This window comes from Coregonus clupeaformis, unplaced genomic scaffold, assembly GCF_020615455.1.
Source record: "Coregonus clupeaformis isolate EN_2021a unplaced genomic scaffold, ASM2061545v1 scaf3497, whole genome shotgun sequence".
NCBI lineage: Eukaryota > Metazoa > Chordata > Actinopteri > Salmoniformes > Salmonidae > Coregonus > Coregonus clupeaformis.
In genome coordinates this window covers 21,360-45,325 of record NW_025536951.1, presented here as the reverse complement: position 1 = coordinate 45,325, position 23,966 = coordinate 21,360, and the positions used below count along the sequence as shown (strand labels likewise).

Sequence of the window (23,966 nt, the reverse complement as noted above, 5' to 3'; positions counted from 1 at the left end):
TTGTCACGAACAGAAGAGGACCCAGAGCGCAAGTTCAAATTCAGAGTTCTTTATTCAAGGTTACAGGCGGGAAGAGGAGTCCCAGGGGTGTCAGGGGTCTTTCAGGGTCCTCCTGTGGGTACCTGTGCTCGGGGTCACCAAATGTCCGGGGGTGTCCAGTCCAAGTGCTTAGTGTGTGTGTTCCCCAGTGATGGAGCGGCGTATCGGGCTGAGGGTGGTGAAACGTCTGGGCACGCTCATCTGGTGGTCGGAGACCTGGGGGAACACACACACAACAGCAAAAATGAATGGCAGGCAGAAGTACAGATCAGGGCTGGGCAAATATCGTGGTGAGAGACAGAAGGCAGAAACGAAAGTTACCGGAGGGGCTGAAGATCGGAGAGTAGTCGAGGTCCAGAAGGCAGGTTGGGATAGACGGGGCAGTAGAACAAGGGAGGCAGTCAAGAAAGGATCGGTATCACAAACAGGAGTCAGAGCGCAGACAGGCAGGTTACTGGTCCGGGTTTGAAGACGATCTGACAGGGCTTGGCTGAAAAACAGGGCTTGATATACTGGGAGAGGTAGTGGGGAAATGCAGTTCAGCTGGCAGAGTAATTAGAACAGAGTGAGGCAAGGTGAGGATGGTGAGTGGGAAATGCAGTGCAGCTGGCCAGGTAACAAGAGCAGAGCAGGGCAGGTGGAGCTAGTTAGGCTGAGTAGAGAGAGGGAGGTGAGCAGAGTGGAAGATAATTGAATGCAATTAATGTTGCTACCAGGGAGAGAGAGTGCTCATGACAGGACCCCCCACTCCAAGGGACGGCCCCAGAAGTCCCAAGAACAACATCATGCCGGGAGGGTGGAGGGGAGCAGGCGGCGGGTCAGAACTCCTCCGAGCGGTCCGAGTGAATCTCCTCATCCTCAGAAGGAGCTGGAGGGTCACGGTCGGGAGACAGACAGGCACTGAGACAGGAGCAGGGCGGGCCGGACGGCTAGGAACCCCTCTTGGACGGCCCCTCACGGATTGCAGGCTGATCAGGATGTAGTCGGTGGAAGTCAGTGATAAGGGTCCGGTCCACTATCCTCCTGGCCGGGATCCAGGTCCTCTCCCCTCTGGACCATATCCCTCCCAATCAACGAGGTACTGGAGACCCCTACCCCTTCGCCTAGAGCGGAGCAGCCGCGACGGTGAAGACAGGACCGCCATCTACGAGGCGCGGAGGAGGTGGCGCCGGAGCTACAGGGACCAGGGGACTTTCATGGACCGGCTTGACCTTGGAGACGTGGAAGGTGGGGTGGACCCGCATGGAAGCGGGCAACTGAAGTCGGACCGCCGTTGGACTGATGACTTTCTGCACAGGAAAAGGACCAATGAAGCGAGGGGCCAGCTTTCGTGATACAACCCGCAGCGGCAGATCCCGGGCAGACAGCCAGACCTTCTGACCAACCCGGTAAGTAGGTGCTGGGGTCCTCCGTCGGTTGGCACCCGACGGCGTAGCTGGTTCCAGACTTCAGGAGCACAGTGCGAGCCTGGGCCCAAGTGCGGCGGCAGCGGCGGGCATACGCAAGAGCAGACGGACAGGTGGCATCCGCCTCCTGGCTGGCAAACAGTGGAGGTTGATACCCGTAGACACACTGAAAGGGGAGCCCGGTGGAGGAACTGGTGAGTGAATTATGGGCATATTCCACCCAGAGCAGGTGTTGAGCCCAGGCCCGGGGATTTTTGGGAAGCCACACACCTCAGTGCCTTCTCCAGCTCCTGGTTCATGCGTTCAGTCTGGCCGTTTGACTGCGGGTGGAATCCAGACGATAGGCTGGCGGTGGCCCCAAGGAGATGACAGAACTCCTTCCAAAAGGTTGCTGAGAATTGCGGGCCCCGGTCTGACACTATATCCTGGGGTAGGCCATGGATACGAAACACATGTTCCAGGACCACCTGGGAGGTCTCTTTAGCAGAGGGTAGTTTGGGAAGGGGGCACGAAGTGGGTCATCTTACTAAAGCGGTCAACAATGGTAAGGATGACTGTGTGTCCGTCAGAGGGCGGCAGGCCCGTAACAAAGTCCAGTGAAACGTGGGACCAGGGCCTCTTGGGTATGAGTAGGGTTGCAGCAACCCAGCAGGAGGCTGGTTGGGAGTCTTGTTTCGGTTACAAGTGGGACAAGCTCGGATGAATTCTCGGACATCCCGTCTCATCCCCCGCCACCAGAACCGCTGGCGGACCAGATGAAGGGTGCGAGTGATGCCGGGATGACAGGCCAGACGGGATTCGTGCCCCCACTGAATCACAGGTGACCTGAGATTTGCTGGAACAAACAGACGGTTGGGGGCGCTGGTGCTTGGACCTGGCTGGTCCCGAAGAGCCTCCATGACCTGCTTCTCGATCTCCCAGGTGAGGGCCGCTACGACCAAGTGGCTGGGAAGAATGGGAGCTGTCATGGCGGTGGTCTCGTCCTTCTGAAACATCCGGGGAAAGAGCATCAGGTTTGATGTTGCGAGATCCCGGGCGGTAGGAGAGCGTGAAATTGAAGCGCGTAAAGAACAGAGACCACCGCTGTTGACGGGAGTTCAGCCTCCTGGCTGTTTGGATATACTCCAGGTTCTTGTGGTCTGTCCACACTACGAATGGTTCCTTTGACCCCTCTAACCAGTGCCGCCATTCTTCAAGGGCGAGCTTGACAGCCAACAGCTCGCGGTTCCCAATGTCGTAGTTGCATTCGGCAGGGGGTTAGCCGACGGGAGTAGAAGGCACAGGGGTGCATCTTGCCATCCTCAGCTGCTCTTTGAGAAAGCACTGCACCCACTCCCACGTCCGAAGCATCTACCTCCACCACAAACTGCCTTGCTGCATCTGGCATCTGGAGGATGGGAGCAGAAGTGAAACATGTCTTGAGGATATTGAAGGCCTTATCAGCAGCTGATGTCCATTGGTACGGTTGTTTAGTGCTGGTTAGCGCCGTGAGGGGTGCAGCCACTGTGCTATAGTTTCTGATGAATCTCCTATAAAAGTTGGCAAAGCCCAGGAACTGTTGCAACTTCTTCCGAGACTCAGGAACTGGCCAGGAAGTGACAGCCGACACCTTCGTGAGATCCATCTGAATGCTGCCCTCGGTCACCACATACCCCAGGAATGAAACGGTCTTGGCATGGAACTCGCACTTCTCTGCCTTCACGAAAAGAGAGTTCTCCAGCAGGCGGCGCAGGACCAACCGGACGTGGTGCGTGTGTTCTGACAGAGTCTTTGAGAATATTAAAATATCGTCAAGGTACACAAATACGAACGTATTTAGCATGTCCCCTGAGGATATCATTCACTAGGGCTTGAAAAACTGCTGGGGCATTGGTGAGGCCGAAGGGCATGACGAGATATTCATAGTGGCCGGTTGGTGTGTTGAACGCTGTCTTCCATTCGTCTCCCTCCCTCATCCGCACCAGATGGTAGGCATTGCGAAGGTCCAGCTTAGTGAATACAGTGGCTCCCTGCAGCAGTTCGAAGGCAGACGAAAGTAAGGGCAGTGGGTAGCGATTCTTAACCGTGATGTCGTTCAGACCCCGGTAATCTATGCATGGACGAAGAGAACCGTCCTTCTTGCCGACAAAGAAGAATCCCGCTCCTGCGGGGAAGACGACGGTCTAATTATCCCGGAGGCAAGAGAGTCATTAATGTAGTCCTCCATGGCCTTTCTTTCCGGGGCTGACAGTGAATACAGACGACCCTTGGGAGGTGCTGTGCCAGGCAGGAGATCAATCGCGCAGTCATAGGGTCTGTGTGGGGGTAGAGATGTCGCCTTGGATTTGTTGAACACCTCTTTCAGGCTGTGGTAACAGGCCGGAACATTGGATATGTCGGAGGTAGCGCTAGATCCTTCCCGGTGAACGGGCAGGGTGGCCCCCCTTAAACAGGTCTGGTGACAACTCCTTCCCCACTCACGGACTGTTCCTGTCTCCCAGTCGATGTGGGGGTTGTGCTGACGGAGCCACGGGTATCCAAGAATGAGTGGTTGGCCAGGTGAGTGTAGGAGGTGAAACTGGATGGACTCCTGGTGGTTTCCTGACAGCAGGATTGTCACAGGGGCGGAGATATGAGTGACAGTGCCAAGATGATGCCCATCCAGGGCTCGTGCAGGAATGGGTTGTGTCAGTTGATGATGGTTCACGCCCAGTTGCTGTGCAAGCTCAGGGTCCATGATGTTTGCTTCGGCTCCGGAATCCACAAGGGCGGCCAATGTATGAGTCTTGTCAGAAAGCTGAAGGCGGAGATGAAGCAGGGTCTTTCGGATGGAGGGAGACTGAAGGCTTGTTGAGCTCACCCGGATCTCCCCTACACCTGGTGAGCTGCGGCTTTTGCCGGACAAGTAGCGACACGGTGATTCTCGCCACCACAGTAGAGGCAAAGGTTGGAGCTTAGACGGCGCCGACGCTCCTCGGGAGTCAGAGAGGCACGGCCAATCTCCATGGGCTCAGGCTGATTGAGTTGGCTATGGGACTTGACAGGCAGGGGCTGGACAGAAGCGGTATCGACCGAGTCACGGATGGCAGGTTGACTGAGACGGCCCTTCTCCCTCCTCCGGGTCTGTATACGGCGGTCAATGCGAACGGCAAGGTCAATGGCGGCATCAAGCGTTGAGGGCGGGTCATGGGAAACAAGCTCGTCCCTTGATATAGTCCGGCCAGGCTATGGAGGAAGGCTTGCACCAGTGCCTCTGGGTTAAACGAGCTTTGACTGGCCAGGGTACGAAAGTCAATGGAGAAGTCTGCCACTGTCCGATTGCCCTGACGGATGGTGAGCAGAGCTTGTGACGCTTCGGCTGTTGGCGAGCCTAGGTCAAAGACCTTTAACATCTCCTCCTCAAAGGCACTGAAGGAGGCACAGGCTGGGGTTTGCCGGTCGAATTCCGCCGTTCCCCACAACCGAGCTCGACCGGTGAGATGTGTGATGACATACCCCACCTTGGCTCCCTCTGTTGAGAAAGTCCTGGGCTGTAGTGCAAACTGGATTCGGCAGCTGCTCAAGAATGGTCTTACTTGCTTCTGGTTGCCATCAAAAGCGTTCCGGTTCCCAATCCTTGGTTCAGGAGCGTGGGGATCTGGTGGCAGCACTGCCGGGCCTGCAGCATTGGGACCTCCAGCGGAGGGATGAAGGAGTATCGGTGGTACAGGAACAAAAGGACCAGGGGGGTGCAGGTGGAGTAGCCGGGCTTGAGAGTAGTTGCAGGGCTTGGGCTAGCTGTTGTTGCTGCAGTTGGAACTGTTGTTGCTGCTGGTTGAATAGCTGGAGAAGGGAAGCGATGTCGCCAGCCATCCGATTTATGTCTCCCTCAGAGCGTTCCAGTCGCTGTAGGGCAGTCCTCTCTGGCTCTTCCTCCATCGTGGTCAGGGAGTGCGCTGGGTCCATGATGGTCAGATCGTTCTGTCACGAACAGAAGAGGACCCAAGAGCGCAAGTTCAAATTCAGAGTTCTTTATTCAAGGTTACAGGCGGGAAGAGGAGTCCCAGGGGTGTCAGGGGTCTTTCAGGGTCCTCCTGTGGGTACCTGTGCTCCGGGGGTCACCAAATGTCCGGGGGTGTCCAGTCCAAGTGCTTAGTGTGTGTGTTCCCCAGTGATGGAGCGGCGTATCGGGCTGAGGGTGGTGAAAGCGTCTGGGCACGCTCATCTGGTGGTCGGAGACCTGGGGGAACACACACACACAACAGCAAAATGAATGGCAGGCAGAAGTACAGATCAGGGCTGGGCAAATATCGTGGTGAGAGACAGAAGGCAGAAACGAGTTACCGGAGGGGGCTGAAGATCGGAGAGTAGTCGAGGTCCAGAAGGCAGGTTGGGATAGACGGGGCAGTAGAACAAGGAGGCAGTCAAGAAAGGATCGGTATCACAAACAGGAGTCAGAGCGCAGACAGGCAGGTTACTGGTCCGGGTTTGAAGACGATCTGACAGGGCTTGGCTGAAAAACAGGGCTTGATATACTGGGAGAGGTAGTGGGGAAATGCAGTTCAGCTGGCAGAGTAATTAGAACAGAGTGAGGCAAGGTGAGGATGGTGAGTGGGAAATGCAGTGCAGCTGGCCAGGTAACAAGAGCAGAGCAGGGCAGGTGGAGCTAGTTAGGCTGAGTAGAGAGAGGGAGGTGAGCAGAGTGGAAGATAATTGAATGCAATTAATGTTGCTACCAGGGAGAGAGAGTGCTCATGACAAGTTTGGTAACTGATTCTTACGAGAGAGAGGAAAAGAGGCTTCAAGTTAAGAGAAAACAAGGCAGAAGTTACCTGAAAAACTTCATAAGGTTCCTTTTTCTCCTCAGTTAGTCCATCTGGGTATGGCATTACATATCTCCTTGGTCTTACACGTAAACATGGTACTGGATCTTCAAGCTCGTAGGGAATGTATGTTGTCTCCTTGACTGGTAACAAATCAAATATCTGGAATGGGATAATAAGGAGACGTGAAATGACCTTGTTCATTGGGCACCAAACAGAAGGCAGTGACTACTTAGACTTGTCTAATTTCATTTTCCATTGCTAAACGTTTTTAAAATGCTTTCCGTGCCCTAATGAACACAACCCAGAATTTGAACTTATTAAAGTCACACTATGCAGAAATCGCTCCTCCATTTCCTGGTTGCTTCTTTGGTCCCCGTTCTTAAGTTTTGTTTTTGCATCTTTTACTTTTGGGTTTGTACACCATCTTCAAACAGCTGAAACAACAATATTTATGGTTATGGAAAATATATTTCACAGTGGTTTATGTGACAAAATAGCCTAGTATAGTGTAGAGAATCATTGTACCATCTAAACCGCTGTGAAATATATTTTCCATAACCATAAATATTGTTGTTTCAGCTGTTTGAAGATGGTGTACAAACCCAAAAGTAAAAGATGCAAAAACAAAACTTAAGAACGGGGACCAAAGAAATAGCACACATAGAACAGATACAATGCTTCTTAGACTTCCTTTCAAGTAGATCTATTACTCACATTTCTATGTGAATTTGGTTGAATTCAGGTCGCCCAAAAAGTTACATATTGCCACTTTAAGTACCAATAGGGATATGCTTTCCAGTTGATGAAAGCACACCCATTGGCCCACTGTGAACAGACCCACTCCAAGTCTGCTGTAGTCACTTCTTATTCCCCTGAAGCTGTTTGTATTCCCAGCACCACAAAAGCTGTTTATATGGTGGTATGACCGTTGACATTCACTTCAGTGAGCTCTGTTACCTTGTCAGCATCCAGCCTCTTCCCTGGCTCCATGATGTGAACACTCTTGTCCACAGTGCTGAGGCCACAGAGGGAGCCGGGCTGGGCCGAGAGCTGCAGGGTGTTCTCCTCCCCTGGGACCGCTTTTGAGGGTAAGAACTCCACCAACACCTGGCACACATGACATACACAAGTGTACATGATACACCTTTAGTGTACACAATATCTTTGTGATGAGGGTATGACACACACAGACGCATGCACACTGTAAAAACGGCCAGCTCATCTCCTTTCCAAGACCCCCAACTTTCTTTTGGTTTTCTTATTGAAATAAGGTCACGCCAATCATCATAATTGTATCAGCCAATCAGCAGCCTTTCCCCCGGGACTTAGCATAATACCTGACCAGCCAGGGCCTCAGACAGTCTGTAGTTTCCATTCTGATGACCAACCAATTTTTCTCTTCTCTTATTCTACCTCCTTAGAACAAATTGCTTTTCTTTCTGATGTTTTATTGAAGGTGCAGCTAAATGTAAGTCCCAAAATCCTGTCTGTTGTAAATATGTACCATTTGTGTTAAACTTGGTAGCTAGCTAGCTAGCTCGCGTACTCCCGCTAGCGTTAGCATTAGCATTGTCATCCGGAATGCGTTACTATTTAGCATGCATATTAGCGATTAGCATTTGTTAGCATTTGTCTGTGGTGCTAGGCTATTTTCGGTTATAGATTGCTCATGCTTATTATGTTTTATATTGTGTAGATATTTCTACATTGCTCTGTTGTTTGTTTGTGCATCTAGCATGTGTTTGGGTCCACATAGCCTGTTTAGTTTGTAGGCATATTTTTCCCATACTGTGCTATAGCCTAAGTTCTCCTCTTTTCTTTGCAGAACCACAATTAGTATCAGAGAGGGTGGTGTTGTATTTGTGTGTGTGGATCTTCATTAAACCATTGAACTGGAACTACTGCATCCTCGTGTTCTGAACGGACACCCTGTGGTGGTTGAAACCGGCCTAAAATCCAGCACCTAGGTTTTTTATCCCTTTTTATTGGTCCTTCGAAATCATAAACAACCCATATTTTTCATGGTCCTTACGAGCAGGATGCAGTAACTGCCAGAGTCCAAGGAAGCCAGTCACCAGAGAAGATCCTCCACAAGTTGTGGTTCGTCCCCCACCGTCAGATTCGCACCCGCATCGTCTGGTCGACTATGAGGTATGCTACGAGTCAAGGCAGACGATCACCACACACACAACAACACACCACTCCAACGAGGGACCACGTGTAGAGGGCACTGTGAGTGGAATTAATTACTCTCGCAACAAGACCAGCAGCAGCTACCTTCCGCACACCTTCTCCGCCCAGCTGAGAGTGCACCTACCGTGGACTAACTCCTACCATCCCCAACTTTATCAATGAATACCCACGAGAGTTTGCAAGACTGAAGTTGGCCCTCGACAATGTGCTGCCTGTAGATGCAACAGAGTGCTTCAAGTTTCAGATATTGTTGGACCACCTGAAGTTGGAAGAGGCTTTGCTAATTGCCAACTCCTACAGCAACAGCAGGTACACATACAGTGACACCATGGAGTCCCTCACAGAACTGTATGGCCAGCCCCACCTGTTTGCCCTCCAATGCATTGCAGGGTTAATGGATGGCCCCAACATCAAGAGTGGTGACACCAAGGCATTCCGAACATTCGCTCTGAGGATGCGTGCCTTGGTTGGCATGTTGGATCAGCTAGGGAGTAATGGACAGACAGAACTGAGGTGTGGATCACATGTCTCCCGCCTCTTAGCTAAGTTATCACACAACCTAAGAGTCAGCTTCAAGAGATGTGTGAACCCCCATCAAGACACCCATTCCAACCCTCCTTCACCTAGCAGAGTGGCTTGAGTACGACGTGAGAGTACAAGTAGATGACACACAGTTCAGTAGCGACCAAAGCAGGGACCACCCTACCTCATGCCGAGATCAACATGAAGACAAATCCTTCCCTAAGACCATCACCATCCTCCACGGGGTGAGCAGAGAAAGGACAAAGCGAAGTCTCTGCGCAGAACCAATCTCCGGAGGAAAAGTCACGTGAGAAGCCAAATAAGTATTGTCGTTCTGCAACACCATGCAGCATTACATGAATCAATGCACCAACTTTCAGCTCCTTTCCAAAGAACAGAAAGAATCCTGGATCAAGACAAATGAAAGATGTGGGAAGTGTGGACGCGAACACCAAGCAGCTCAGTGTACTCTCAAGGCTAAGTGCAAGAAGTGCGAGAAGAAGCATCTTGAGATTCTCCACGAGGTCAACACTAGTCGGACTGCTACAAAGAACGCTAGCACGAACACTATGAAGACCACCAGCACAAAGGCGCCAACAGAGGCCTGGTGAGCTCCACTGCAGAGACCCTCTACGTTGATCGACCTTCCGGCAGCAGTAAGGTGTTGCTGAAGATGAGTGGAGTCATCTTGCAGAGCGGCAACAAGTCACTTGACACGTACGCCCTGTTGGACGACAGGTCGGAGCGCACTATACCTCTACACGAAGCAGCAGAGCAGCTAGGCCTCCAAGGCAATTCTGAGGACTTGGCACTTCGTACTGTGCGTCAAGATATTTGAGTCATCCATGGAGCTTCTTTGTCATTCTCTGTGGCCCCTGTTACTCAACCAATCCTTTGACATCCACAGAGCCTTCACAGCTGAATAGTTGGGCCTTGCACCGCATACCTACCCTGTCAAAGCCCTTCAGAAAAGGTATCGGCACCTCAAAGGCCTTCCCCTTCAACCGCTGTATCAGGCGCAGCCGCTACTGCGCATCGGATCAGACATTCCCCATCTAATCACCCCGACAGAGCCAGTGCGTTTGGGTCTCCTGGCGGACCTGCCGCCATCAAAACTTAGCTCAGATGGACCCTTAAAGTTCCTTCATACATCCCTCGTCTCTCCATCTGCAGAGCTCTTCAGCCATGTAGAGAAGCTCTGGCAGTTGGATACGCTACCATACAGGAGTGAGAAGCTCGTCACATGGTCCAAACAAGATGTAGAAGCCATGCATCTACTGGAGGAGAAGACAGTCAAGTTCGAAATGGACAGGGTTCAAAGGTACGCCACTCCCCTTTTGTGGAAAAAGAACCTTCGTCCCTTGAAAGCTAAACCGTGATGATTACCCTGAGGTCTATGAGTGGCAGGTACTTCCCTTTGGGACGACATGTAGCCCCTGCTGCACCACGTTTGCCCTTCGGAAGCTTGCGTTTAACCACAGTGAGCCCAAAGAAGATGTGAGCTTCTCTGTAGAATGCTGTTTCTATGTAGACAACTGTCTACAAAGTCTCCCCTCTGCAGATGAAGCCAAGAAACTGGTGGACAAGTTGAAGCACCTTCTTGCCAAGAGCGCACCCTTGGATTACGATGGCAATGTCTGTCTGACACTCTTGGCTATAAGCACGGTCACATGGAGAAAGTTGAACCCACCATGCGCAACATATATCGGATCCTTGCCAGCCAGTACGATCCACTTGGCTTCATCGTTCCATACACCACACGGCCAAGGTTGTGGTCCAAAGGCTCTGGGATAAGAAAAGAGGGTGGGATGTCCCAGACCTACCTGAAAATCTTCTCCAAGCGTGGCTTATTTGGGAGAACGAACTTCCACAGCTGTCTCAGGTCACACTACCAAGGTGTTACGTCAGCACCGACATGGATCTCCCAACCAGCACAAGAAGTGTTCAAGTCCTCAGTGATGCCTCAGAACGTGCGTACGGTGCCATTGCGTACCTCCATACTGAAGACACCAAGGGATGGATCCAAGTGGCATTCCTTGCAGCAAGATCAAGAGTGGCCCCGAAACAACAACAGTCAATGCCAAGACTCGAGCTCTGTGCAGCACTCACCGGTGCCCAGCTGGCCGTGGTCATCAGAAAATAACTCACTAAGGAAATCCACGAGGTCATGTCTGGTCGGATTCTACAACAGTCTTAACCTGGCTCCAGTCAGACTCCTGCAGGTACAAAGTATTTGTAGGCACAAGAGTCACAGAAATACAGGAGCTCACGGACCCCCCAGGCCTGGCGTTACATGTACACGGAGAGAAATCGACGATATCACACATGGCAAGACGCTGTCTCAGCTTATAGAACACAACCGTTGGAGTCAAGGTCCTCCATTCCTGTGGCAGGCCCAGTCATCCTGGCCCAAGAAGATCCGACCAAGTACCTCCTGATGAAGCAGAGGAGCTTTGGAAGCTTACCTTCTGTGGACTCCTGTCAGCGGACACCAAGTCATCTCTCCCTGATGTTGCCCAGTTCAACACTTTCCATGAGCTGGTGGAAGCCACAGTGCAGTTGCTACACGGGGCGGCAAGTAGTGTCGACAACCCTTCAGCCGACGATTTCAAGCAAGCAGAACTCAAAGTACTCAGACATGCTCAGTCTGAGAGCTTCCCAGAAGACCTCTCCCTACTAGAGGAAGGCAAGCCAGTCCCTCCGAGCAGCCGTCTGGTGACACTGGCCCCGGAGTATGACAACGACACTGGACTGATTCGTGTTGGAAGTCACCTTCGGAGGTGTGACCAGCTGGGCCCTGACGTTCTTCACCCAGTAGTTCTGGACCCAGGTCATCCGCTCACCAGGTTGCTGCTCAATAAATATGATGAGCAGCTGAGACACCCGGGCCAAGACAGGGTGTTTGCTGAGTTACATTGAAGGTTCTGGATTCTGAGAGGGAGGGCAGCTATTCGGCGTTTTCAGCTTGGTTGCGCCGAATGCAGGAATTGGCAAGGCCAGCCAGATGTGCCTAGGATGGCTGACCTGCCTCCAGCCCGACTGCGGCTCCACAAGCCCACATTCTATTATACAGGTGTGGACTGCTTTGGACCGTATATCATCAAGATTGGCCCGAAGAAATGAAAAGAGATGGGGCATCATCTTTAAGCGCATGACCACCCAGGCTGTACACGTGGATCTACTGACGAACATGGATTCTGATTTGTTCCTAAAGGCTTTGAGAGGCTTCATCGCTCAAAGAGAAATCAGATCCTGTCTGATCGAGGAACAAATTTCAAGGGAGGGAAGCGGGAGCTACAGGAGGCCTTCATGACTCTCCACCCATAGCTCCAGGAACAGTTAAACAGTCAGAAGATTCGCTTCGCCTTCAACCTACCAAGTGCACCGCACTTTGGAGGATGCTGGGAGAGGGAGATCAGATCCATCAAGACTGCCCTGCAAACCACCCTTGGCGCGCAGACCATCTCCGAAGAGGTGCTGAGGACTGTCCTAATTGAAGTAGAAGGGATCTTACATTTACATCATTTAGCAGACGATCTTATCCAGAGCGACTTACAAATTGGTGCATTCAACTTATGATAGCCAGTGGGACAACCACTTTTTTTTTTATGGAGGGGTGGGGGAGGGAGGGGGGGGTAGAATGATTACTTTGATACTATTCCAGGTATTCCTTAAAGAGGTAGGGTTTCAAGTGTCTCCGGAAGGTGGTCAGTGACTCCGCTGTCCTGGCGTCGTGGGGGAGCTTGTTCCACCATTGGGGTGCCAGAGCAGCGAATAGCTTTGACTGGGCTGAGTGGGAGCTGTGCTTCCGTAGAGGTAGGGGGGCTAGCAGGCCAGAGGTGGATGAACGTAGTGCCCTCGTTTGGGTGTAGGGTCTGATCAGAGCCTGAAGGTAAGGAGGTGCCGTTCCCCTCACAGCTCCGTAGGCAAGCACCATGGTCTTGTAGTAGATGCAAGCCTCAACTGGAAGCCAGTGGAGTGTGCGGAGGAGCGGGGTGACATGAGAGAACTTGGGAAGGTTGAAAACCAGACTACAATCCCTTGGGATATGTTTCGTCGGACATCGCGGATCCGGACCCAATCACTTCTAACTCTCTTCTCATGGGGCGGCCAGACTCGTCACTACCACAGGTGGTCTACCCAGAGTCTGAACTGCTCAGTCGCAAAATATGTAGACACAGCCAGGTTCTAGCCGACAATTTCTGGCACTGTTTCACAGTAAGGAAGAGCTTATAGTTGGGACTGTTGTGATGATCAGCTTCCTAGGGCACTGTGGCAAATTGGAACTGTCAAGTCAGTTATCCCTGGAGCAGACGGGAAAGTGAGGACAGCAGAGATCGAAGTCAAGGACAGAACCTACGTCAGGCCTGTTGCTTGACTCATCCAGCTTCCCGCCCTTCCTCAAGAAGCTACTGACCCTTAGCTGGCTTGTCAGTTGTAGCAAATAGGTACAACACATTTGGGGTCGGCTGTGAAAATGGACAGCTCATCTCCTTTCCAAGACCCCAACTTTTGGTTTTCTTATTGAAATTAGGTAATGTCAATCATCATAATTGTATTAGCCAATCAGCAGCCTTTTTTCCCGGGACTTAGCATAATACCTGACCTGGCAGGGCCTCAGGCAGTCTGTAGTTTCCATTCTGATGATCCACTGGTTTTTCACTCCTCCATATTCTACCTCCTTAGAAAACATTGCTTTTCTTTCTGATGTTTTATTGTACGTGCAGCTAAATGTAAGTGCCAAAATCCTGATGTCTTGTTGTTTGGAGCTAAATAGAGTCTGTTGTAAATATCTAGCATTTGTATTAAACTTGCTAGCTCGCGTACACCCGCTAGTGTTAGCATTAACATTAGCATTGTCATCCGGAATGCATTACTATTTAGCATGCTAGTTAGTGGTTAGCATTTGTTAGCATTTGTCTGTGGTGCAAGGCTATTTTCGGTTGTAGATTGCTCATGCTTATTATGTGCAGATATTTCTACATTACTCTATTGTTTCGTTGTGCATCTAGTATGTGTTTGGGTCCACATATCCTATTTAGTTTGTTGACATTCAAAGAGGCATATTTTTCCCATACTGTGCTATAGCCTGAGTTCTCCTCTTTTCTTTACAGAACCACAATTAGTATCAGAGAGAGTGGTGTTGTATGTGTGTGTGTAGATCTTCATGTGGTCCTCTGTAGCTCAATTGGTAGAGCATGGCGCTTGTAACGCCAGGGTAGTGGGTTCGATCCCGGGACCACCCATACGTAAAAATGTATGCGCACATGACTGTAAGTCGCTTTGGGTAAAAGCGTCTGCTAAATGGCATATAATAATAATTATTATAAACCCTTGAACTGGAACTACTGCTTCCTTGTGTTCTGAAAGGACACCCTGTGGTGGTTGCTACCGGCCTAAAATCCAGCACCTAAGTTTTTTATTGGTCCTTCGAATTCATAAACAACCCATATTTTCACATACAGTGAGGCAAAAAAGTATTTGATCCCCTGCTGATTTTGTACGTTTGCCCACTGACAAAGAAATGATCAGTCTATAATTTTAATGGTAGGTTTATTTGAACAGTGAGAGACAGAATAACAACAACAAAAATCCAGAAAAATGCATGTCAAAAATGTTATAAATTGATTTGCATTTTAATGAGGGTAATAAGTATTTCACCCCCTCTCAATCAAAAAGATTTCTGGCTCCCAGGTGTCTTTTATACAGGAACGAGCTGAGATTAGGAGCACACTCTTAAAGGGAGTGCTCCTAATCTCAGCTTGTTACCTGTATAAAAGACACCTGTCCACAGAAGCAATCAATCAATCAGATTCCAAACTCTCCACCATGGCCAAGACCAAAGAGCTCTCCAAGGATGTCAGGGACAAGATTGTAGACCTACACAAGGCTGGAATGGGCTACAAGACCATCGCCAAGCAGCTTGGTGAGAAGGTGACAACAGTTGGTGCGATTATTCACAAATGGAAGAAACACAAAAGAACTGTCAGTCTCCCTCGGCCTGGGGCTCCATGCAAGATCTCACCTCGTGGAGCTGCAATGATCATGAGAACGGTGAGGAATCAGCCCAGAACTACACGGGAGGATCTTGTCAAAGATCTCAAGGCAGCTGGGACCATTGTCACCAAGAAAACAATTGGTAACACACTACGCCGTGAAGGACTGAAATCCTGCAGCACCCGCAAGGTCCCCCATCTCAAGAAAGCACATATACAGGGCCGTCTGAAGTTTGCCAATGTACATCTGAATGATTCAGAGGAGAACTGGGTGAAAGTGTTGTGGTCAGATGAGACCAAAATGGAGCTCTTTGGCATCAACTCAACTCGCCGTGTTTGGAGGAGGAGGAATGCTGCCTATGACCCCAATAACACCATCCCCACCGTCAAACATGTAGGTGGAAACATTATGCTTTGGGGGTGTTTTTTCTGCTAAGGGGACAGGACAACTTCACTGCATCAAAGGGACGATGGACGGGGCCATGTACCGTCAAATCTTGGGTGAGAACCTCCTTCCCTCAGCCAGGGCATTGAGAATGGGTTGTGGATGGGTATTCCAGCATGACAATGACCCAAAACACACAGCCAAGGCAACAAAGGAGTGGCTCAAGAAGAAGCACATTAAGGTCCTGGAGTGGCCTAGCCAGTCTCCAGACCTTAATCCCATAGAAAATCTGTGGCGGGAGCTGAAGGTTCGAGTTGCCAAACGTCAGCCTCGAAACCTTAATGACTTGGAGAAGATCTGCAAAGAGGAGTGGGACAAAATCCCTCCTGAGATGTGTGCAAACCTGGTGGCCAACTACAAGAAACGTCTGACCTCTGTGATTGCCAACAAGGGTTTTGCCACCAAGTACTAAGTCATGTTTTGCAGAGGGGTCAAATACTTATTTCCCTCATTAAAATGCAAATCAATTTATAACATTTTGACATGCGTTTTACTGGATTTTTGTTGTTGTTATTCTGTCGCTCATTGTTCAAATAAACCTACCATTACAATTATAGACTGATCATGTCTTTGTCAGTGGGCAAACGTACAAAATCAGCAGGGGATCAAATACTTTTTCCCCTCACTGTACATATACCCACACCTTGTGCCTGAAGCATTTCTCAGTGGGGAAGTTCATGCTGTGGGCGATTACAGTCTCGCTGGGAAGCATACTGTACACCAGGACCTGTATCACTGGCGCCATCTCTGGAACCACTGCCAACTTCAAGGTGACTTCACCCTCAGTTACTGCAACGCAAGAGCATGTCACACTGAGTACGTTTACATGCACAGTAATAATTAGATAGTAAACTGATTATGGCAGTAAACAGATTATGCAAGAGTCACCTTACTCTATCTTAATCGATGTAATGTCAAAATCTAAGAAAGCATACGCCGATTAAAACACCAGGGGCATATAAACGTTGGGTATGCACAAAATATGCCCCTAAACATTCATAACATACGCCAGTTTTCACTCAAAAGTTGGTATTTATAAAAACTGAACTTGAAGTGAGAATGTGCTTATCCTGCAAACTTCAGACCATGCATGGTTGAAGGATTGCATTGCAAGATGGCAAAAGTAGCCTTGTGCAGGAATATATGACACTCTTATTCATAACAAAAAACAGGTAGCTAAATATAATAATAATAATAATAATAATAATAATAATAGAATCATTTTCCCTTAGTGAGCGAAAATCGATTTATTTTATCTTTGCATTCTAAAATAATATGAAATAGATACTTATTTCTAATTATTCATTTCATTACTATAATCATTGCAGAATAAATCCTCACCTTTTCTGACTGTGATGGTTTCATAGGCTACTCGCGAAATAGCCTATAGGCCTACAACAAGTTAGGATAGGCTACCAATCGTCCCATCTCTCATTTCATTGGACCCACTTCACAATAAATAGATACGCTTTTTCAATTATTTTGCTCTATGCGATCCGAAAAACTGATCGCAGACGATTCACCTTTTTCATTGACTTTTGTAGGTGTCTGAATACTGTAATATCGAATTTCTCGAGTAGACAATATTTCATTTGTAAATATAATAGATAAATTATATAATGCAGAATAAATTCCTCACCTTTTCTGGCCATGATGAGTTCATATTCCCGAAGTAGCCATAAAACAAATTACCATGCACATCTCTCATTTAATTGGGCCTATTAAATAGGCTAATCTGCATTTATCAGAGTGCATCAGTAGCCTGATTTCAGACATCCATGTGAACAGGATTATTAAGGAAAGCGTTCTTCTTGCAAAACGTAAACGTTTTAATCGAAGTATTATATTAATCTGCCTTTCCACAATAATTGCTTTATTGTGTGCATGTAACCATACTCACTGTCATTGTCATCAAGCACCTTCCAGTACGTTCATAATTACTTAATAAAACTTCCTCACCAGGACTCCCCTGCTGCACGGTAACCTTCATGTGTCCATGCTGAACTATTGCCCCTCTGGATAAGGCCTGGAGGAGGGAAAAACAGTTAATCCATCAAGTCAGCAAGAAGGAGATGATGAGGAGTATTGGTGTTGTATAGGGACATCCTTCCTTTGAAGGTGAGAGGCTGGGACTAGGTCTGAAATAACCCTGGTCAAAATAGTGCACTAGAGAATAGGGTTCCATTTTGGACGCAGACAGGGTTTGCAGGTTGTCACAACTTGTTCCTGGTTCTACTCACCAGGTAGATGACATCCACGGAGCCCTTTGGGACGGTCTCCCCTATGATGGTGTACTGGATGGTGATTGACACTTCCTCCTCACATGCCAGTGGTTTCTCCATCTTCTGAATAGCCAGAGAGCTGGACGTTTTACTGTGAGGGGCAGTGGGCTGGATCAGTGAGAGAATGTGTTGCCCTCTGTTGAAATAGGGGACCCTGTATCTAGTGTTCTCCTCTTGTGGTGTGTTGCTTACCTGGAAAGCAAAAGAGGGAAGAGAGAGTATAACTGAAGGCTCAATCCCAAATCAACCCTTAGAGCTCCGCCTTGCCCTCTGATAGGCTAAGTGGAAGTTCACCATATTGCTTATTATACCAATGGAATCTTCTCAGATCTCCACAAGAACATGATAGGCCCTAGGGTGTAGGGTCAAGGGGGTGATTTGGGAGCATGAAGAGTCTTCAGAGTTTCAGAGTATTTAAAAACCTAGAAGGAATCATACTTACTATGAGGTTAATATTCTCTTTGGGCATACTGGTTGTGTTGAGGGAGAAACTGGCAATACCATGACTGTCCGTGGTTAGGTTCTGGAGACGATGTGAGGACCAGCCTTTCTTCTCCAACAGGTAGACTAACATGTCAGAGATAGGTGTGTTGTTGTAGTGAACAACGTTTATCTGATGAAAAAAGGGGGAAAGTTCTATGAAGTGATGCTACATGTGTCACTGTTACCTACCATTGGTAGTTAGGTAAACAGGAATGTCAAAGAGCAAATGGCATCCACAATTCAACAAAGTTCAAGAAACAATAACACTCGATTTGGACTTACCTTGCCCTCAATAATTGATCCATGTTCATAGATTTTGGGTGTGTCGACAAATGTGAGTTTTCCAATCAGATAGGAGAGTGCTATGTGTTTTTCCTCTGACTGTGTAATACCTGTCAAAGAAAAACAAATGATAATAGCATGGTTTATTTCACAACCACACGTGCCACCATGATGCACAATGGCAGTTCACAATGCAGAAGCTGAATTGCAGTGCAGCTTACATAAGATTTAAAAACATTATTAAAAACAGAAAACATTAAATGATGTCATCACTTTTCCCAACTCCAAATTCTTGTGATGAATGACTTGCCTGTCCCCTCCTCCTCTACTTTTTGTGTTTAAACTAAGCCTGTCTATGAGCATTTTCTGGCCAGCCTTCTTTGTGAAAATTGACATGTTGAAGACATGAGAAGCACAGCCAGTTTGATCCATCTGGGAAAAGCAAGCAAAAGCCCACACATTAAGCACTGATTTAAATCAATTTAACCACATCACATTAAAATGTAATATGATGTGAAAACAATTATACTGATGATAGTTTCTTCAGGAAAGCATACAGACCTTTATTGACTCTTTGTGGCATGGGGGTGTATAATCAGGAACTCCTTGTGGATTTTTCTCATCAATTATTATTGGGATCAATACATTGTACCCTAAAGGTCGGCACAACTCTACCTCTGCTTTACCAGGTACAGGCTGTCCATATGTGTATCTGATTTTATTTTCATAATAAAACACATTAAAAACATAAAACATCATACATTTCCTACTTAGAGAGACATAGTATATTATAAACCTCATGTGAGACATTACAAATACAACAACTTATAATGCATTATACCTGCAGGCATTCTTTAAGTCAAGTGTTTTCAACATTGTCAATGCATCTGGACCTGTATTCATAAAGCCTCTTAGTGTATGAGTGCTGATCTAAGGTCAGTGTGATCTTTTGGTCACATGGACAGGGGAGATGTGATCCTAGGTCAGCAATCCTACTCTGAGATGCTTTATGACTACAGGCCCAACTGTTCATGTAAATGCCAATGTCCCAAACTTTTGAATTCTCAGGCTACTCATAGAAGCAATTTATGACATTGAGCAGTAGTAGCATTGTAGGTCTTCAATTAGTATTTGTCATTAGCTCAGACCTGTGTTCAAATACATGCATATTTAAGTATTTGTTTCCAAATACACTATTTCAAATAACCCTAGGACCAAACAGACCTGGGTTGAAATGAATGGAGTATTACAATAGTTATTACTGAATTACTTGTATTTTCAAAGAAAAAATATCAAAATACTTACTTTGAAATGTATGTAAAAGTAATTAAAATACTTAAAATAGTATTTGAATCAAGTTCTGCATTACCATAATGCGATTAATTAGACAGTGACATTTAGCTGAGTTACACATTGTCTTGTAACTACAGTGCATTGCAAAATGGCGATACTGTACTGTTGACTCACGTTGCACACACTTGTACTTTATACTCCTCTTGAACAATGCTGATCTCATCGGTGAGGTTCATTTTGATCTCAAACTTTGGCAAAACTAGATATGAAAGAACAGAAGTTAACTCATTTATGTTCCAGTATTGTGACGTATTGATTCAACTGGCAGATCCATAATATTATGTAGCATGAAAGGTAAAAGAAAGAAGCTCAATTTACCATATTTTTCTACCTTGAAGTGATGGTATATTTTGTTATCACCAATCCACACTACAATAGCATAAGATCCTACAGGTGCTTCAGAGTTCAGGGGGTGAGAAAGCTGCAGAATGTTGCCACTGGATGAAGTATTGACCCACTGTCCAATCCTGTTCTGATGAACATCCTATTGATTCATAGAACAAGGGACATGTTTAGTAGGGCACAACATTGTGGAACGTTCAGATACAAATATGTTATGTAGGCCAAACATGCCTGTCTAACATGTAGAATAAGGAGTCACGTCAGTTCTATTCATTACATTCTATCTGCAACGTTCCGAAGTTTGCTTGTTGAAGGTGGCCCAGATGTTATCACATAAAGCTTATAGGGAGTCTTCTAGTAACTGCCATGTGGAAATGAATGATGACCTCCAGTACCTAGCTGGTGGAGTCATTGTCTTATGTCGTAGTATTTAGTGACAGTCATCATAAATTGACAGACTAATAAGGCTCTTACCTCAAGTTCCACAATGTTGTACTGTGAAGGGCAAGACAAAAGATTGGTTAATGTTTTATGAATAACTCTCAAATTCCCCCCAAAATGACCAAAAGAGCAAAACTGTCTACAACTATAGGAACCAGGTAGGTGGTTGGATTTGTCTCTTCAACTAAACATCACAAGTAGTATTTGCACTGGAACTCTAATGTCAATTCAGTAAATTAATTCAATCTCAGGAAAGAAAATCCCATACAATCCAATCTGACCTACAGTATATGAATGAAAACCCCATGTCCTGTGGTGAAGGTTTGAGGATCTTAAAATCCACCCACACAGGTTTATTTAGAGAACCTCTGCAGAACCTTTGCCCTGAGTGCTATGTGCCTCAAATGTTTGTGTAGCCTTATCAAACAGACAGATTTTGGATAGTCAATAGTTGTTCAAAACATTTCCCATTTCCAAAGTCTTATTGTTCATGGAGTACTAACAAGATGTGTATGACATGTCATAGCTACTTGATTGCTAAATAAAAATAAAAATGTACAGTATATTCTACATAATAAGCCTTGTCCGTAAGGCAGGAGCCTATGTCCTGTTTCTGTAGCATGAAGGAGCCTGGACAGGACGCTAGTCTATTGCTGGGCATTAACCTCAATCCATCTCCTTAATGTTCAGTGCCAAGCAGAGTGGCATCGGGTCTCATTTTTAGAGTCTTTGGTAAGGCTCGACACCCTCAAACTTCCATTCTCAGTGAGGACACTAACTCACAAGGCCGCAGAGTTGAGTTGGTTGGACAATATCGTACATAGTGTTACATAATACCTGAATGCTATGTCTATCAGACAGTAATGTGACGTTGTGACCCTTGAGATCTGTCTTTCTGTTTGAAAGAGTGGAGATACTGATCTAAAGGACGACCAAATACAGGTAATTGTTTTCAATATTCAATGTTGCACATTTTCAACACTCACCAGCTGATTGACAGGGCTAAAACTGGTATCCAAGGTGATCACTCTAAACTGCACTGAAAAAAGACAATGAAAAGACAAAGACAAGCACTCAATGAGAATTTTAGAAGCATAATTTAGCTAACTTTCCCAGGTTTTCCAGAAATCCCTGTTGAAGGATTCCCAGATTCCAGGAATCTTTCAGCCAGGATTTCTGAAAAACCTGGGATTTTCAGGAAAGTTAACAGAATTTTTGCAAGACAGCTTTTCTGGATAATATTTTAGTGTTGGTACTAAAGCCCCAATTCAATAAATTGCAGATAAAGGAAAACTGCTCTGCGAGTTCGCTGAAAATATTTACACTATCGATATCTTTTTATTTATTTTATGTAACCATTATTTTACCAGGTAAGTTGACTGAGAACACATTCTCATTTACAGCAACAACCTGGGGAATAGTTACAGGGAGAGGAGGGGGGATGAATGAGTCAATTGGGATCCAATGATAATGTCCAGCAGAGGAACAGCTTTTAACATGTGGTATGTTGGTTCAAACTCCAGTGTACATATTCTGAATGAACCCACAGCAGATTTTTTTATTTATCTGCACCTGATGGTCCTCTTTCAAGTGTCTCTGGGATGACAGAGCATAATAGAAACATGCTATCACCTAATTGTCCTGTTTCTTAGCAAGCAGACTAATTGTGTACTGGCTCTGTGTAAAATTACCTGTTTGTCCCGGGTTGTAGATTGGTTTATCCGTTTGGACGAATGTCATCGGGCTGTACGGTTTGATCATGACCTTTCTCTCCTCTGTTGATAGAAAAGTTTCACCTCGAATCTCCACCTTAAATCTTTGCACTTCGTCACTCTCCACATGAGGGGCCTGTCAGGGAGACAATGAACCAATAACGTATGATCCAGTGTGGCTTAGTTGGTAAGAACGTGCTGCTAACAACATCAAGGTTGTGAAGGTTCAATCACTTCTCCTTTCATCAGTGTGTTTTAAAAATGCTTTTTCTTTAGTAGTTGATGTCATCTTTTTTTTATGTCAAATTTCAGCCTGAATTCCAGAAAAGTTATAGTAAGCCACCACATTGATATTTCCCATAAAATAAGATGGCATTGCACACACAATTAAGAGATGCATCACAAAGCTAAGAAGTATAGTAAACTCTTATTGGAATGGTTCTGGATGTCGCCCAGTGCGGGCTGACCTGAAACTGGAAGCAGCGGTGAAACTCTTGGTCAGAACTCTCTTGGAGAATACTTTTGTTCTGTCCATTGGCAATCAGAGATATGGTCATGACCAGGGTCTCGTTGGGCTGCAGAAGGCTGGCACAAAGCTTAGCCTCTGAGCCTGCCTGGATCACTGCAGGAATGGCTACCATGTAAACCCTACAGAGAACATATGCACGCACAGCAACAAACACACAGGAAAATCAGTACAAAATGAGAGGGCACTTCTAAACAAGAAACTACATATGTAGGATCTTAATTTGACCAGTATTGTCAAAGAAAAAGAATCCTGCAGCAACAGGATTTGAACATTTTAGTCCATAATGTTGCTTGATCAGGGGTACCCTTACGAAAAAAAAACACATGAAAATCACGTGTTCACATCAAGGAGAGTACTTTACTTTAAAAGGCATAATTGACATTAATTTAATTTAAACAGTCATGGTCCCCTGCGGTTTTGTGCTGTTACAGGTTTGTTCCAGGGGCGTCACCAATAATGTTTTTAGGATGTTCTTAGAACGTTGTCATGGTCCCCTGGAGGTTTTTGTCTAGTTGCGGTGAAAATACAGTATTTATACGTTTTTGTATTTTTTTTGGGGGGGCAATAAAAATAAAAAATCAAGATAAAAAAATCAAGAATAATTTTTGAAAAGCCTTAATTTGTAGGTGAAATACACAGAACAAATATCTGCAGAAAGGATAGATGAAAAACCATTCTAAATTTCCTCTCTGACAGAGAGAATGTTACTCAGGACGAGACACCACATGTCTGATTACTAAATTCTAACTGACTGCAGATTTACTTACGGTCTTGGAGTTTTTTGACAGACACAAAGCCAGTGAAAGCAGACAAAGAGTATCCATCTCCAAACGTGATGCCCAGAAGGAACCATGACTCAATGAGAGAAATAAAAACACCAGGTCAGCCTATATCCCAGTATTCCTACTGGCAAGACCTCCCTACTGCACTGTGTAGAGGACAAGCAGAGGAACCGGTGTAGCCAGGTTAAATGATTGAAGTAAAAGCCTTGTGAATATTTGACCAATTTGTGTCAATAACAGTGATTTTCAGTGATTGGCAGATTCTCTGGCTTTGAGACTACACATGCACCATCAATATACATACAGTACAGTGTACGACATTGGCTTCACTATAACCTGATTACATCTCAATAGTTTGCATGCAATGCCTGTTTT

At 46.7% G+C, this 23,966-nt stretch overlaps 1 pseudogene; it reads right to left on the bottom strand.

Annotated features, from left to right (window-relative positions):
* Window positions 1-6,285: 6,285 nt before the first annotated feature.
* Window positions 6,286-23,797, bottom strand: LOC123481182 (annotated as a pseudogene).
* Window positions 23,798-23,966: the final 169 nt, after the last annotated feature.